Below are 15995 nucleotides of genomic sequence, written 5' to 3' on the forward strand. Positions count from 1 at the left end.
AGTGAGAAAAAAAAAATCAGCCTACATCAGAACAGGCAAGGAGCAGGCATGTCCTAGGGACTGGAACAAGTGTTCCTGCAGCCTGTGTTCCCAAAGGGACAGATAGTAAATCATTTAAGCCATCAAGGGAAGACCTGAGCCAACTAAATCAGTCTGGATGGTAATACTCGTATTAGCAAGCAGCCAAGAAACTATAGAAGATTATGATTAAGCACTTGATGAGTAATTTTGCATCCTTCATTGTAAAAACAGACTTCTCAAATGAGGCTTTTCAAAACTTGTTTCTTTTCTGGTAAACTGTTTTTAAACTGTACCCCCTAAATTTTCATATATTTTCATACGTTCCTTCTCCATCAGCAGGGATATCTCATCAGCAGAACATACATTCTCATAAATCTCAGTATTAGAGCTTCCAAAAGATTTAGATTGCCAATATTAGCAGTCGATGTGTTTTTTCCCTCTTATACATTTTCCACTGGTTTTCATAAGGTACGTTTTCTTCTACTTAGATCCTTCCCTTCTGCTGAAAGAGCGAGATTTGTCAAGATAAAAAGGCTTAGTGTGTTTTAATTTTCCGTAAATCACTTCTTTAAATTAAAGACCTGACTTTTGATCCATGACTTTAAACAGCAGAGAGGCATTCGAGTAATTTGTATGAATACTAATCAGATACACAAGAAAAAAGCAGGCATTTAAAATATGCGGGCTTGGTCTAATGGTGTTCTGAGCATCCAGAAATAGCAGAGAGACCTCTATAGTCTTAGAGTTATGCAAACACCATGTACCTGCTCAGACCTCAGACAAAGCACACAATACCCTGTTTAAAAAGTGACTAATATTATTTAAAATACAAATGAGGCTTTCAAACAAATTAAGCGCATTGATGATATCATTTTTGAACTAACTGGTTGCTGTTTGATTTTCCATCATTTTTACAGGCCTTCTGCCAGCAAATCATTAGAAATTAAAAAAAAAAAAAGACACACTACTATGCATCTCTTTTGCCACTGTGTAGCAAATAGGTATAATCCATCATTTCCAATACCCCTTTCAATAGTATCCTTCATATTTCAAATAACTTACCAGTCCAACTGACAGTCTAATTCTTTCCTTTGATAGCCAAGATGTTTTCAAAGGTAACTTTTTTTCCCTAGTAGCACTTTCTGGTTTCTCTACCAAAATAGTCTTTAGATGCAAAATGCCTTCCCTTTTTTGGCCAACTTGAGGAATGTTGGAAAGATCTGGAAAAGACATTTTCATTTCTCAAGTCTCTCCCAAAAGTCTTCACAATCTTCCTGTCATTTCTATTCCTTTCACAATCCATCTGATACTGGATCCTCATCAAATGCCTGAAAATATTTAGGTAAAATGTTTTGTCAATGGCAAGCTCAAGACAGTAGATTGGGAGCTGACTCTTCTCTTCCCTCCTGTCAGAATACATTAATGGAGAAAGAGTATTTTTACTAGCAATGGGCCATGCATGGCTTATTTGACTGAACTGGGTACCATCATCCTTAGTGGAAAGAGCATGGAGTGGGCTGAGCCTGTGACTGCATATTTGTGTAGCATCAGGACTTTTATATTGCAAAGGCTCCCTGCTAGTTTGTACAAATAGCACAAAGCCCACTGCCTAGTACCTATGAAAACAAATGGAAAAAGAAAAAATAATTCAGCAATGAAGTATAATTTACTCACTCAACAACACAGTTTGTGCACCAATTTAGCTCTCTGCTGGGTTATGCCAGTAAATTGACCTACTTGAAGCCTTCTGAACAGGTCTATGCCAAGAAGAAAAACTGGCCCCAAATCTATTGCTTTTGTAACTTCTTTTCATAGTACAGGATGGTTTAATCAAGTGTACTTGTAATTGTGCTACGAGTACAACTGCTTTGAAATGTTATATGCAGCAAACGTTCGTGGTTCAACATTCAACGCTGATACATACCCAGGGGGCTTATAATGCTAAATACTTGTCATTCTCTAAAGGAAGAGCAGACAAATTCAGGACACTATGTGCTTCCCATCCATGCCTTGGAGTGCAGTTGCTGTTCTCTATCAGCTTTCCTATGTGTGATAATCCAGTACATTCTGGTGTTCTTCACTTAAGCATGGTGATGATTGCAGCAAGCAAAAATACAGTAAGAAATTGAGAGGTTCACGTTTGCTGCTGTGGCACTTTATGCAGCTCCCATTTATCTTTGAAGTGCTGTTGCCTAGCAGGGATTTCACGTGGCAGCTCTTTCTAAATACTGTACTGGAAAAATCCTACGTATCCTATTTGTCAGGACCTTTTCCTTTCTGCAGCTGTATGTCACTGCTGATCCAACAGCAGCAAACTGATGTTGATATAGCAGTCCAGTATATAGCATTTACATAACATCTATTCAAACCAAGAATCCAGATGCTTCTCACAAAGAGGCAGCAAAAGTGAAGCACTGAGGATTGGTTTTGAAATTATGTAAGTGGTCTGACAAAAACTTCACTGAATAAAGGGCGCCTTTCAACAAGGATGAGTTGCAGTGCTACTTGTATCAGAAAGCAAAGCATTCAAGAGGGCAAGAAGTGCAGCAGCACCAGAAAGACACATTTAAAAAGAAAAACAGGAATGGAAAATACTGTTGGTTGCCACGTGGAATAGTATTACTATGAAGAGTGTCACTTTTTCACCTTGCACTTGTAAGTGAGCGGCTTTAGATTTAATCTTAGATTTTCCATTTTGAATTCTGCACTTTCTGTACAGAAAGTGGGAAAAAAAGAAAAAAAAAAAAAAGGAAATATCCCCTCCCTTTGTGCTGTAGGAGCTAAGGATTTTCGTAATTCCTCCACGACTATTACAATATTCTCACTAATATTTGTGTGCTCTCCTCCATTCACTCTTGTCATCACTAGCCAGACTACAACTACTTCATTCTAGTATGCTTTAAGAAGCCGCTATAAATATGTGCTTTACATTAACCAAGCACTTCACACACTGCCCGAGGAAGAGCTTTGCTGCAGGGTCTGCACAAGGTTTTACACCACCCTTGGCAAGCCAAAACCTGCCGACCTAACTAGTCACAGCAGGGAATTCCCCAGAGTCCACCTTTCCCTAAATAAAACCTCCCTCGGTATCGTAGGTGCCCTCGGAGCAGACCCGGGAGCTTTGCAGCACCGCACATCTCCTCAGGCGCTGCGAAACCTCATAACACCGCCAGCCTTCATCTTCCTCCTCTTCCTCCGAGCTCAGCCCAGCGACCAGCCTCCTCTTTACCCTCCATCCCCCCCCGGCACCCTTCCCCTCGCGACATTTATCACACTCGGAGGTGTAAATACAGAGGCCGACGAGTTGTCGTCGACGCCATCGCCCCCCCCCCCCCCCGCGCGAGCCGCCCGAGCCGGGCCCTGCCCGACGCCGGGCGCTTGGCGCCATCTTGCGGCCCCACAGCCGGGGCGAGAGCCCGGGGGGCGCGGAGGGGAACGGGAGGGCTCTGGAGGCCGGAGCCGAGGCCTGGCTCCCCCCTGCCGCCCCGGTGTCACCGGCAGCGTGGTGGAAAGGCCTCCCGAGGGAAAGTTAACGTCAGACCCTCACGTCCTCACGTTTCAGCTTTCGAGGCTTTAGTAATGAGCACTAGTTTTTTTGTTTGTTTTTTTGTTTGTTTGTTTGTTATTGTAATACTAGAAACTACAATTCTCACATATTCATTACAATTCGAGAAACTCAGGCTCTCCAAAATAAAAATAAAATAAATAATAAAACAAAACTGCCATGGTATTTGTGATAAAAGATGACAAAATGGCCACCAGAAGTTCAAAGATAATACCAATTATTACAAGTCATATAAATATTGAGGAACATAATTAGCAAGCTCAAAAAGCAGCATCAGATTTGGAAAGTTCTACCATGCCTTTAATGAAAATATATTTTAAGTGTTCAATGGTACTACCCCCCATACACATATACACAGAGTAAAATACAAAGACTTAAAATATTATCCCTTCATACTCTTTCCTTCCATGTCCTCCAACTGACCTCCGCTTTTTGGAATTAAACATGAACATAATAGCTGAGCTATCTCCTGTCTCCAGTGCAGTAGTCTTGCAAGCATTTAGAAATCATCTGCAAGGGATGTTCCAGCAGGAAATCGAACTGACCATACTCTCAGCAGCACTTTTTATTTTTTTCCCTGTGATGCAAATGTGGGAGCAGGGCTTCCTCCTAAAATCATAACCTCTGAAATGAAGTGAAACGCCTGAAATTAAGTGAAATACACTTCATCTGTATGTTTGAAAGTGGCGTAAATAATTTTTCTTTCACATACATCTCTTCCTTCTTCTCTATCCCTCAGCTCTACCTTCTGATTTTCAGCTCAAAGACATGATAATGGAAAGCCTTGAGGTGCCACTGTCAATGGTCTGTGCAAGAGTGAGGCTGTGGCACCTCTAAGGGGTGAATTAGTATGGCAGAATATTGGAGATGTCTGAAAAGGAGTGAGGTTCCTATTGTCAGAGTTTCAGACCTTTGGGTGGCAGTAGATAAATTCATGTTCATCTCCTTGAAAATCACAGTAAAAAAAAAAAAAACAAAAAACACATGCACATTAGGTCTTTTAGCTTGGTAAATTTTGCTGACTAGTTTAGTCCCAGTAGGTCACTATACAATTTAGCTAACTGGAGAATTTTAGGATGGTAGGAAAAAGTTAGAAAGAAAAATCCTTTTGAGTTTGAGAAGAGGCACATATCATAAGGGAGAGGCAAGAAATGATGAGGAAAGCTGAGGAAGCTTGTTTATGACAGGAAGGACATAAGGGTAATCTGAGGAAAAACTATCATCTAATGTCATCTTCCACAAAGTCTAATAATGAAAAGAAATATGATTTTCATGTATTCCTACTGAGAGAGGACTTCTATCTAGATAAGTGCTGCCAAACAACAGGCCACCATTTTTTTTCTGTAGGAGGACTGGGATAACTTTTCTTCAAACAGTCAAAAGGAAGCCCAGATAATTTGCCACAAATAACTTCTTTATTTAAGTATTTAGTTACTTTAAAATACTCCAGAGTCATTATTTCAAAAGATACTTAATATGTGAGTTTTGTTGCAGGTTCTGTACAGGAGTCCAGAGGCCAAGATTGGCATATTTTAATAAATGAGAAAAACAAATAATAAATGAAAGTCACCAACTAGGTATGACGGATGGAGAGGTTAAATTCATCCCATAGGGACATGGCAAATGGTTTTATTCTTGTTGCAGAAGCTGTTGGTTGTTTCTGAAGACAGCTGCTTTACAAATAAATTCGTGGCAATCCCAAAATCAACTGCTCAAGGAAACCCAGCCACCAGCTGCCCTGCTGAGCAAACATCTCAAAATGCTTGTGTAAACTCATAAAGGCTGTTTATAAGGACTGAATTTGTTGATACAAATACCATAGCTATTCATGTGATGTTTCAGGAGCAAACATGGGATTATCTCCTCATGTGAACGCATGCACAGACATATATGACATGTATGATCACTTTTAAATTCTGCCCTGAGGAAGCTGGCCTCTCAGCCTTCTCTTTCCTTTAGAGCCCAAAAGAGAAAAACTCCTGCTGGTGGTTTAGTAAATATTAATTACTGCATTTCTGCAGGATTTTTGCTACATACAGAGTGAAATATGTAAGGAATATTACATCCTTTGACTAAGAGTTGCTTCTGTGTAGAAGAATGTGTTGTCAGTGGGTTGAGAAACGGCAGCTCATAGCTACCATTAAAAGCACACTGCCTAATTGATGTGTCCTTAAAGGCACTTTGTAAGCAGCACCAATTTGACTCTTTTAATTATTTTATGATGAAATATTATGGCAAGAGGCCAGGCATTGCTGTGACCTCTGCTCACACTGCAAATTCTCTCTGATCTCAGGAAACACTTGTGTGGATTTGGGCCAGCTTCTGTGATGGGATTTGTGCCTTATGTTAAATCAGCCATTTTCTAATTTAATTGCAGGCCATGGTGAGCTGTTTATGGATTCTGTCGTCCAACCATGCTGCTGCAGCTTAGGCCTTGAAGTGCTTTGTTGTGACTGCTGACAAGAAATATATTGCAAAATCCTCAGATGATCAGTTCACGGGAGCATTTCCTCAGCGCACACATTGGAACTGAATTGACTACATCTGGATTAATTCACACTTCCAGCAATTCTGGTACAAATCTATGTGAGGACAAAATTAAGAGGCTTGACTTAGTTTAAGGAGTTGTTTGTTGTTGTGTTTTTTTAAGTAGCTTTAATTAAGTCAAGATAGGAAATTCTCACTCCTAAGTGTGTGTTTGCACATAAACTTACAATGAAGTATGTGCAGCTGTGAAGGAAAACAGATTCAGTTACCCTTATAAAATAGATCAACTCAGTGTCAAAAGTCTGCTTGCATCTTTGCTGAAAATCCCTGTGCATCTTGCTGCCCTGGTGGAGGAGCACTGGGGGACCTGCCATGCACCATGGCCTGGCCTGGGAGGAGGTATCTGAAGACAGAGAAGCTCAGACCTTTCTTGTGGGACATCAACTCGCAGTGTGGCAGCCAGGGAGCCAAACTAGCTGGGCTGCCTTTGGGAAACATCTACTGAAACATCTACTGACACCATCCTGCCAGTCGGCCGAATCATCTCTGAGAAACATCTCCTTTGTTGGCAGGAAAGTGTGTGTGTTTCAGCAGCACTGTAAATAAATGACTTTGGCACTAGGAATTAAGAAAGCAGAAGACCAGAAGTCATTGTACCAAAATGTTTGCTCTTCTCACTGTAAATCTTGCTAAGAATTAAATGTTTCTGTGTGGAAGAGATGAATGTGTGTGTATTTCTAATGTTACCCTCTCCACTTGCCCCGCACCGTGCATGCAAGGTAATTCAACAGCACTAAAAGAAGGGTGAACTGAAAGCTTGGATGTCACCCTGTCTCTTGCCCTTCGGCACAGAAAGATGCAGAGAGACACTGAGTGAGGCTGAATGAAGGCAAAAGTGCTTTTGTCACCACAAACATACATCTCTAAGTCACTTCTGGCCTAAGGGCCCAAGTCAGTTTGGCAGGTTTGAAAGCATAGCCCAAAGAGTTACCACTCCATTTGGAAAGGTGAAGGTTGCAAAGCTTTATAGTGCTTAATATAGCAGAGCCATTCACTATGATGCAGTCTCTTAACAATATGGCAGAATTAGTGCTGGCAATAACAAGAGGCAGAGAGAATACGAATCCCAGGGGCTTGTGGCTGCATAAAAAATTAAGTAGCAAGTGGTTACAGGTGTTAGTGACAAAGTCATTGCAAAGCCTGGAGGATGAGACAAAATGGATGTTTCCCCTCTGCGCCTGAAATGCAATCAGAGGGAGCCTGTACAAAATAGTGGCATATTCATTCCCTATTTGAACTGATGTGGAAAGTCCTCTGATTTCTAAGTTGGCAGTGGTTTATGTTCCTGCCTTTGAAGCAAAAGCATCAAAGCAAGTTACTGTACATCTAAAGTCATGATTCTTCCTACCTCAGACTGGGACTTCCATCCTCACCATAAGCAGTTTCCAGGTATTTCCATGTCCTTCATAAAGCAGGATATTTATAACCTTTCCATGCATATACTTTTTGCTTTGTTGAGCTGACTGGAGGGAACAGAACTGGTGTGCCCTCTTTTTTTTCTCATGTAATGCCAAAGGGAGTGACATTGCTCTCTTTTTTTAGAAAAAAAAAATCTAAACATTTTACTTTGTCATTGAGGAAAAGAAGACGTCCTCTCCCACCTCTACGTTTAGTTTTTGTATCCACAGTACATGAGGAGAATTTGATTTCTGTTGCCTTTGCTCATTGTGCAATAAGTGTATTTGCTACTTCTTCGAACATCAGGATGGACATCTGGGTTTGGTGCTCACCAGTCTGCCAAGTCAGAAAGCTTTGAATATTTTGCCAAGCCATTCACCCAGCCCTGAATTTATAACTGATATCAGGAAAGTCACTGGGGAAAAATGCAAGCAACTGTGGACTGTGTAACAGCCAATGTAAATTCTTCGAGGATAACTTTTACCATATTAATTTTATCAATGTGGCTCACAGACAGCTGCCTCTGATCCATAATAAGATATTCATATCAATGAGCAGCTTTGGAAACATGCAACCCATATAGTTTCATAATGAATATACATTAGCAAAATATTTTTGGTGAATAAAAAAGACCTTCGGAACTGAGTCATCAGCAAGTGGTAAATATGAAACAAAACAAGTTGCTCAATGTTTTAAGAAATCAAATACAGAGCTTCAAAGCTTCACATAAATAAAGAACTAAACTATTCCATGAAAACAGCCAGGATTACAGCAAAAAGGTATCAAGAAGGAGAGCAAAGTACTAGGAAAAGGTTTTTACACTAAGTGTAAATGCTGAAACAGGTTACTTAAGGGTGCTGTGGAGTTGCCATTGCTGGAATTTTTCAAGGATCAACTACACAAGTATCTGTCAAGAAAGGTTTCAGGAGAATGCATCCTGCTTTGGATTCTCTCTTAGGATCTTTTCTTTGATTTTCTTCTATACGCTAAAGAGAAGAAAAAATCCTGGAACAAAACTCTCCTACATTTCCACACACCGTCAAGAGCTGAGTTTGCTTTTAGTTAGAGGTTTTATAGTTGCTTCTCCTGCTAGGCCCTGCTAGCCTCCCTTCTTGTTTTTGTTTCCCCCATTTTGACATTTCTGATTCTAGCCAACATTTTCAGTATTTACTCTTCATCTGGCTTGTCTGCTCATGACAGCTACCCCAAGCTTCAGCCATCAGATAAAGTGCTGCCAAGGCCTCGGTGGCAAATAAACATCAGATTGTGAATTAAAACCAGAAAAAAGAGGCTATGGAAAAAATAATAATAATAATAAAGAAAAAAGAAAATCAAGCTACTGACAGCTAAAATGTTTTCAGGAACTTTGTTTCCTCGAGCCAGCATCTCATCATTCTTATGCCCAGATAATCGGCTGCCTGCCCAGTGCTAGTGTGAGGAAGAAGTGCAAAAGAGTTGGACTGTAGTGGAAAGTTAAGGGGGAAAATGAGGTGGGAATGGTTTGCCTGGCCCATTGCCACAGTTCAGCGCTGGGTAAGGCTCCGTCAGCAGCTTTACAGGGTGGCGTCAGCCTGCACCCAGCCCCAGGCTCTGTGTGCCACGTGCAAGCACCAGCCCCCTGACAGCTGTGCTGCGGGACCATGGCATCTCGGGGACCTTTCCTCGAGCAAACTGGCTCCCTGACCTAAACAGACTCCTCCAAACAGGTAAAGCAGCATTTTCCTTCCAAAACTGTATGTTTTCCCTGGAGAAATGATGCAGCTCAAGTGTCCCCTCAGCACCTCCATCACACTGTCAGCAGCTGGATGTCCCAGCTGCTCCCCAAACTCAGCCTTCAAAGTCTCTCACCACGGTCCCCTAATTGCGAGGAGGACTAAAATCATTTTCTTTCGTAGCTTTCAATTGTTTCGTCATGGATGGCAACATTTTCTCCAGCAATGAATCAAAGGAAAGAAAGGAAAAATACAAACAAAACAAAACAAAAAAAATTAAAAAAAAGAAAGAGGCAGATAGGTAGTTTGGGAACAAAAAGCAAGGGTAAAGATAAGATGGAGAGCTGGAGGAAGACAGACTCATGGCCACACAGCTGAGACGTCCGCCCGCAGACCTTTCCAGGCAAGTGGGCTGGGAGTCGGGGATGGTTTTAACTTTGTTTAACATGGCACACAAAACAAGCTGGTCTATTCATCTGTCTCGCTCTCTCCCCCCCTTTCTTAGACCTACCCTTTTATTGCATTTTGAACATTTCATTCTGTGGTTTTTGTTCTTTTTCAAAGGCGAGTTAGCCAAATATATTTTAAATGGATAAATAGTCAACATATTAAGGCTTCAGATGCAAAGCAGGTTTTAAGAATTCGCCTTTCCTTGCAAGACAGTCCAGAATCATGCAGGAATTAAAATCTCATGGTGCCATGGGGAGTATGTGAATTCCAGGACTACCAAAGTAATTTTCCTCGAGGTTTCTGGGCAGTTTTGCTGAGGACAACTCAGCAGAAAGTAGTTCACCAGACCCAGCACTGCCATGCCACCTTCGCTGCTGGTTATTTCACTAACACAGGGAAGCTGGTGTCCAGGAGAACAGCAAAAATGCATGTCATCTCCCAGAGGAATGAGGAAAGCATCACAGGAGGAAGGAAGATGTGCATGGTCGAACAGGTCACGTTATGCTCCTCAGTAGAGTGGAAAGAAACAAGAGTTTTAGTTTCAAGCCCTCTGCCTGTTTCTGTACATTAACTTTCTTTGTGGTTCATTGCCATAGAAGTTCCTCTCCATCAACATGAAGGCAGCTTTGAAACCTGGTTCAGAAGTGGATACCTGTGTTCTTAGTCAAATGAACCCATCAGTCCAGGCAAAGCTCGCTCATGGGTGAGAACCAGATTTGAGTCCACCATTTCAGCAGGTTTGATATACGATGTGATGTTAACTCAGTCTCAGTTTACCCTTGAGCCCCCCTTGCCTGACCCTCCCACATCTCCGTGCTTTCCCTGTGCATTGCCCAGCAAAGTGCTGTCCGTGGAATTTCACGGTTCAGACCCTGGCACACCAAGCTAAACCTTGGCCTCGCATATGCTACTTTGCTTCTTGGCAGCACTAGTTCACATTGTTATGTCCGTCAGGTGCAGCTGCAGGATTTTGTGAGCGCTGCAAAAATTGTGGAGGAAATCAGGTTTTCAGGAGACAGATCTAGGTGATGCTACAAGTACTGGCAGTAGTGAAAATTTTCAGGTTTCATTTCTGTTCCATAAAAGCACCCTAACCATACAACAAATTGTATTTTGACATTCAGATGTTCTGCACCTGTTATTTCTCTTTATTTGATGAATGCAGTAATGGAATTTATGTTAAGCAAAATGCCAATTTTTATTTAGCTTTTGTATTTTTGCAGCTGCAGCCTCTACCTTTGAAGTCCAGAACCGGTGATCTAAGAGACTTTGACAGTTCAGCAGTCAGTCCTCCTCAGCAGCAGCAAAGTCCAGACAGGCCATGAGTTTTTTTGTGATCACAGCAGTACATTGGAATGGCCACTGACACACTCTCAGAAATGATTCAGGTAAAGAGCATGGACATGCTGCCGATCAGGATTACCTCCCACCTCAGACTTCTTATATTCAGAGTTAGTGTTCATGGAGGAGTAATCTTTTTTCATCAAGTTTCTATTACATATCACTTACCCATTCTTTGAGGACGTGTTTTCTGTTTTCCTCCTATATTTGTGTGCTATTTCTGGTCTGAAAACAAGAGAACCTCAAGTTTTTTTTGTGCATTGCTTGCTGACCTCCTCGGCAGTTGCATACATCCCAGGCAGCATCAAATCCAATTCTGTTGTGTTAAATTCAGTTTTCTTTTTCCATAGTTTCCAGTACTTGATTCAAGTTGTGGAACACAACTGGGACATGTAAAAATGAAGAAAGACATTTCTTTTTCTGAGTGCTAAAGCCAATTATTTCTGAAAAGCGCTAGCAAACTTGGCATTTCCATGGGCAAGCAACTTGGCAAGTCAAGAGCGAGTGATTGATTTCTTGTGTTCAGCTGCTCAGCTGTGTTTTCTATTCTCAATTTGAGGTATTAACTGGAAGTGCAGAAAGGAGAAATAATTCTGTTGGTTTTCTAGAGGGATGGGCAGCCTGTATTTTCATTCTCAGACATTGTTTATACTAAACCGAGCAGAAGCTCATGCCCGTACTCATAGAATCATAGAATCATTTAGACTGGAAAACACCTTAAGACCATAAATTTCAACTGCCTACCTAACTACCTAGTCCACCAGTAAACCGTGTCCCTAAACACCACAAACACACATTTCTTAAATACCTCCAGGGATGGCAACTCCACCATTTCCCTGAGCAGCCTGTTCCAATGCCCAAACACTCTTTCCATGAAGAAATTCTTCCTGATATCCAATCTAAACCTCCCCTGCTGCAACTTGAGGCTGTTTCCTCACATCCTATTTTACAGTCCCAAACTCTCTAGCTTCTTCTCATTTGTGTGGAGATGCTTAAAACAGGAGGCTTCACTCCATGCTGAAAATCTAATGTAGAGTTTGAGATCACAGTAACATTTCATCATGAGGAAGACAGCTCACATTGTGCACATTTTTTCCTGTGTAGTTCTTACCTGGATCATAATATTTTGACATTAAATCTTTCAAATAGCATTTCCATAATATGAGTTGTGTCTGCTTCTGGAAATTGTCAGTTCCACTACCTATTGGCTTAATTAGTGAAAAAGGAGAATAACTAGAGATTTTCTCCTCAGTTCACATAGTGAAGTAAAGGTCTAGTGTGTCAATATGAAACACTGCGTTATTTGGATTTCCTAATGGCTTAGCAATAAATTGAACTGATGATGAGAAATTACAGATCTGCACAGGATCCTGTTCTTCGTATCTTTATTATTGGAAAGAAATCCAACACCTGGATGAAGTCTTCCTTTATTTCTACTCTGAGAAATGTAAGGATGTTTTTCTAAACCAGCACAAGGGCCCAAGTGGCTTCCTCAGTTGTCAGACATGTCACGAATAAATAAAGCTACTTTTCTGCTGACGGCTGACACATGTAGACTTGACATGAGTAACACCATAATGCATTTTGTCTGACATTGCCCATGCACGATCCCCTGTCCAGTTGCCTAGATTTTTGCCAAATGCAGGCCATAAGCCTAAAAATATTTTATCCATGTCTACGTAGGCTGCATTTCCCTGAATGTTCAACAAATTCAGTTTGGCTGTCTCCACAGGAACAACAAACATGTGAGCTAACTGCACTGGATTCCTCTTACAGTGGGGAAAGCAGGTTACTGAGAGAGGGGAGTCATCATACCTATTGTAGATCTCCCCTTCTGGATCAGATAATCATGCCTTATAGTGTCAGTCACAAGTGACTATAAGGGGAGCCCAGGCTTATCAGCTGAGATGGAGACATCAATTTCGGAGCATGAGCATATGCTCAGATCACTCCTTCGTTTGCTCTGTCAAAATGGCTCCAAGAGTCAGTCTGTGCGAGCTCTCCTCAAACTGTCTTTTATAATGCAAACGTGGAGCATATTCCCCTGCACAAGAAGAATTCACACATCTCGGTAGTCTTTCTGGAGTTGTACATATTTTTCTTCATGTCCGAAAAGCCCTTTCATTGTTGCTCCAGGTGCTGCCGTTTGTTCTTTACTGGCCCTACAAAATCCGTTCCTCTTTTTCTTTCACATCGCCCCCTATCTGGGTTTCACACCTCCAGACCCTTCTTTGCCAGAAAATTGACTCCTTCTGCCTCACGAGTCTTGAAGGTGTCCTGGCTTAAGCTTTGCTTCCAGTTTAAATCCTGGCTATAAAAATCCATCCCCGTGGCCTACAGGGGGTGCCGGACACATTGAGCCCAGTGGGACTACAGTTCCTGGCGAGTAAGGTGCTTTTATATGCTGTCTCCAGCTCTTTTAGGACAGTCGTCTGAGCCCAGAATTGGTAAAGATTGTGCAGATAGATACTGCCTGCAGACACTGAGAACAGAATATAGATTTCAGGACTGCAGTCATGGGGTTTATGTCTACTTATTTTCCCTTAAAGTCCTTAAAAATTTTCCCCCACTTTGGAGAAAGGAGATGTGAAAGATATCTTCTATTATTATTATTATTAAATTAATACTGTGATTAGTAAACACTTTCAAAGGAAGAGGAAGAGCTTCTTCAATAAAGAGCAAACATTTTGCAGTTCACCTACAACTCATAGTCTGTTTCATTCCTCTTGGATGTATATCCCTATGATGTTAATGGTGATTTTCTGAAATGAAGTTATTTGTACATAATTTGGTGAGAAGTTTTGGAAAATATCTTTTATATATAATTTCCTGAGATCATTTAACACTCAGTTTCTTTTACAGCGTATGATTAAAGACCTTTTAGAGGAAAAGATGCATCTAAAATATTGATTCCTGCTTGATCAAATGAATTTAAAATGTCTCCTGTGTAATACGAAGTGCTGTTCTCACCATGAACTAATCAGGAATGATTTGCTCTGAACTGAGGAAACAAACTGAAGAGGATCTGCGTCTGAAGCAGTAGATAAGACTAATGTCTCTTAATGGATTTCAGGCATTATACGGAGTCACAGATAATGACTACCTGCATAGAAATTGTATCCTGTGTTTGATGTATAGTGTTTGCTTTTAAGTTTGCAGTAGACAATGCTTCCTTACAAATATGAAAATGTTTTATTATAGTGAAATTTGTGAATAGTGAAATTTGAATACAATGCTATGATTTTTAACTAAAATACTTCTAAAAGTATGCTGGGATTTCCAGAATTGACTCACTGCTACATAAGCATCAATGGAGAAATAAACAAAAACAAACAAAATTTCAGACATGTCCCAAAGAGTGGTACACATGCTTCCCTTAAATTTGCCTCTGAGCTCTGCTTTCAAAAATGTGGGGTAAGATTTCCCTTAGAGCATGAAGGGTGGTCAGGAGGGAAGTAAGGAGAAGGAGGGAGATGAGACATGGACTTCTGAATGGTTGTGTTCATTTTTTTTAACGGGACTCTATTTAAGGTGGAGAAGTCAAAGGTTTCTCAAAATTTAAGCTAATGGAAGTGATCAAATCCATCTCCCAATGGATTAGAGGAATCCCAGCAGCCTCAGATATGTGGAGGGCTTCAGTGCAGCTCTCCAAGGATCCAAGATGGTACAAAACATGTCTTGTTTTGTTATTAACCATTTCTGATAACTTCCTCTGAGGTCACAGTACAAACACTAAGTAGCAGAGTTAGGACTGCATTCCACCGTCATCTTAGAAACAGGTTGGTGAGACATTTTAATCCATTAACTGCATTTACTGAACCATTTACCTGGATCAGTTTAGAAGAAGAAAATGCAGGTTGTCTTCATAGGATCCTCAGGTTTGGCTGCCTGGGCTCAAGGCCAAGGCAGCTCAGCTGGGACAGTGGGAAGAGGCTCCCAGAGGTGCCATGGGGAATTATGGCCACAGCCAGCCCTAGTCCTGGGGGTGATGCTTTTAAACTAAGGCTTCATCACCTGGGCCCCAGCAGAGCTACAACCACCACTGTGTCATGGAGCTCCCTTGGCCTGGCCACAGCCCCTGATGTGCTTCTAGACTACATCTGCAGGCTGACCTGCATGTTATCAGGCATTATATGATCCAGGCAAAACAAGACATTGGTGTACTTGCATGAAAGTGAGGTTGTTAGTTCAGCCAGAAAAGTCCTTCCATACAACAGGTAGATGTTTTGATGAATTGCCCGAGGCGGAAAGCAAACTGTACATCTGTGAGCACGTTTTCTAAGGAAATGTTGGGTCTCTTTCTCATTAATCGTGTTTTTATGTCACTGCTGTTGAGAACATATCTGACTAATTGAATTTCTGGGTGTACACAGAGAAGAGGAGGTAGGCATATTAGCAGTTTGGCTAAATACATCATCAGGATCTGATTGGAAAAAATAATATTTTTCCATGTACTGTGCTACAGTCACAATTATCTTATTACTGATATGCATCCCGCTAATGGGATCCTTCCTCAGATAATGGGATTGAGAGTTTGGAGGCTGAGAGCACAGAATGTTTAGAAATATACTCCATGCCCCATGTGCTTAACATTATCTGAGATTAATTACAAAGACCAAACAATGTTGTCACTAAAAGCCTTCTGTTAAACATAGACTTCTTTAACAAATAATTTATCTAATTACAATCCAGATTTTGAGAACACTGTTTTTCAGGTGGAAGGGACAGCTGCAGCTTTCTTCAAACTATCATATGTTTGACAGTAGCTGATGAAGAAAAAAAAAAAAAGAAAAAAGAAAAAAAAACATTTAATCTAATTCAGAGGCCTGAGCAAGATCTGCAAAGTCCTGATTATGATATCCAGCTATGATACTTGGTACTACAGAACATCACGCAGGACATTGTCACTCCTAGAACAGTGCAGATTGTTTTTGTGGTTTTCTCAGTCTATTCTTTTTCTT

This window comes from Anser cygnoides, chromosome 2 (genome assembly GCF_040182565.1).
Source record: "Anser cygnoides isolate HZ-2024a breed goose chromosome 2, Taihu_goose_T2T_genome, whole genome shotgun sequence".
Taxonomy (NCBI): domain Eukaryota; kingdom Metazoa; phylum Chordata; class Aves; order Anseriformes; family Anatidae; genus Anser; species Anser cygnoides.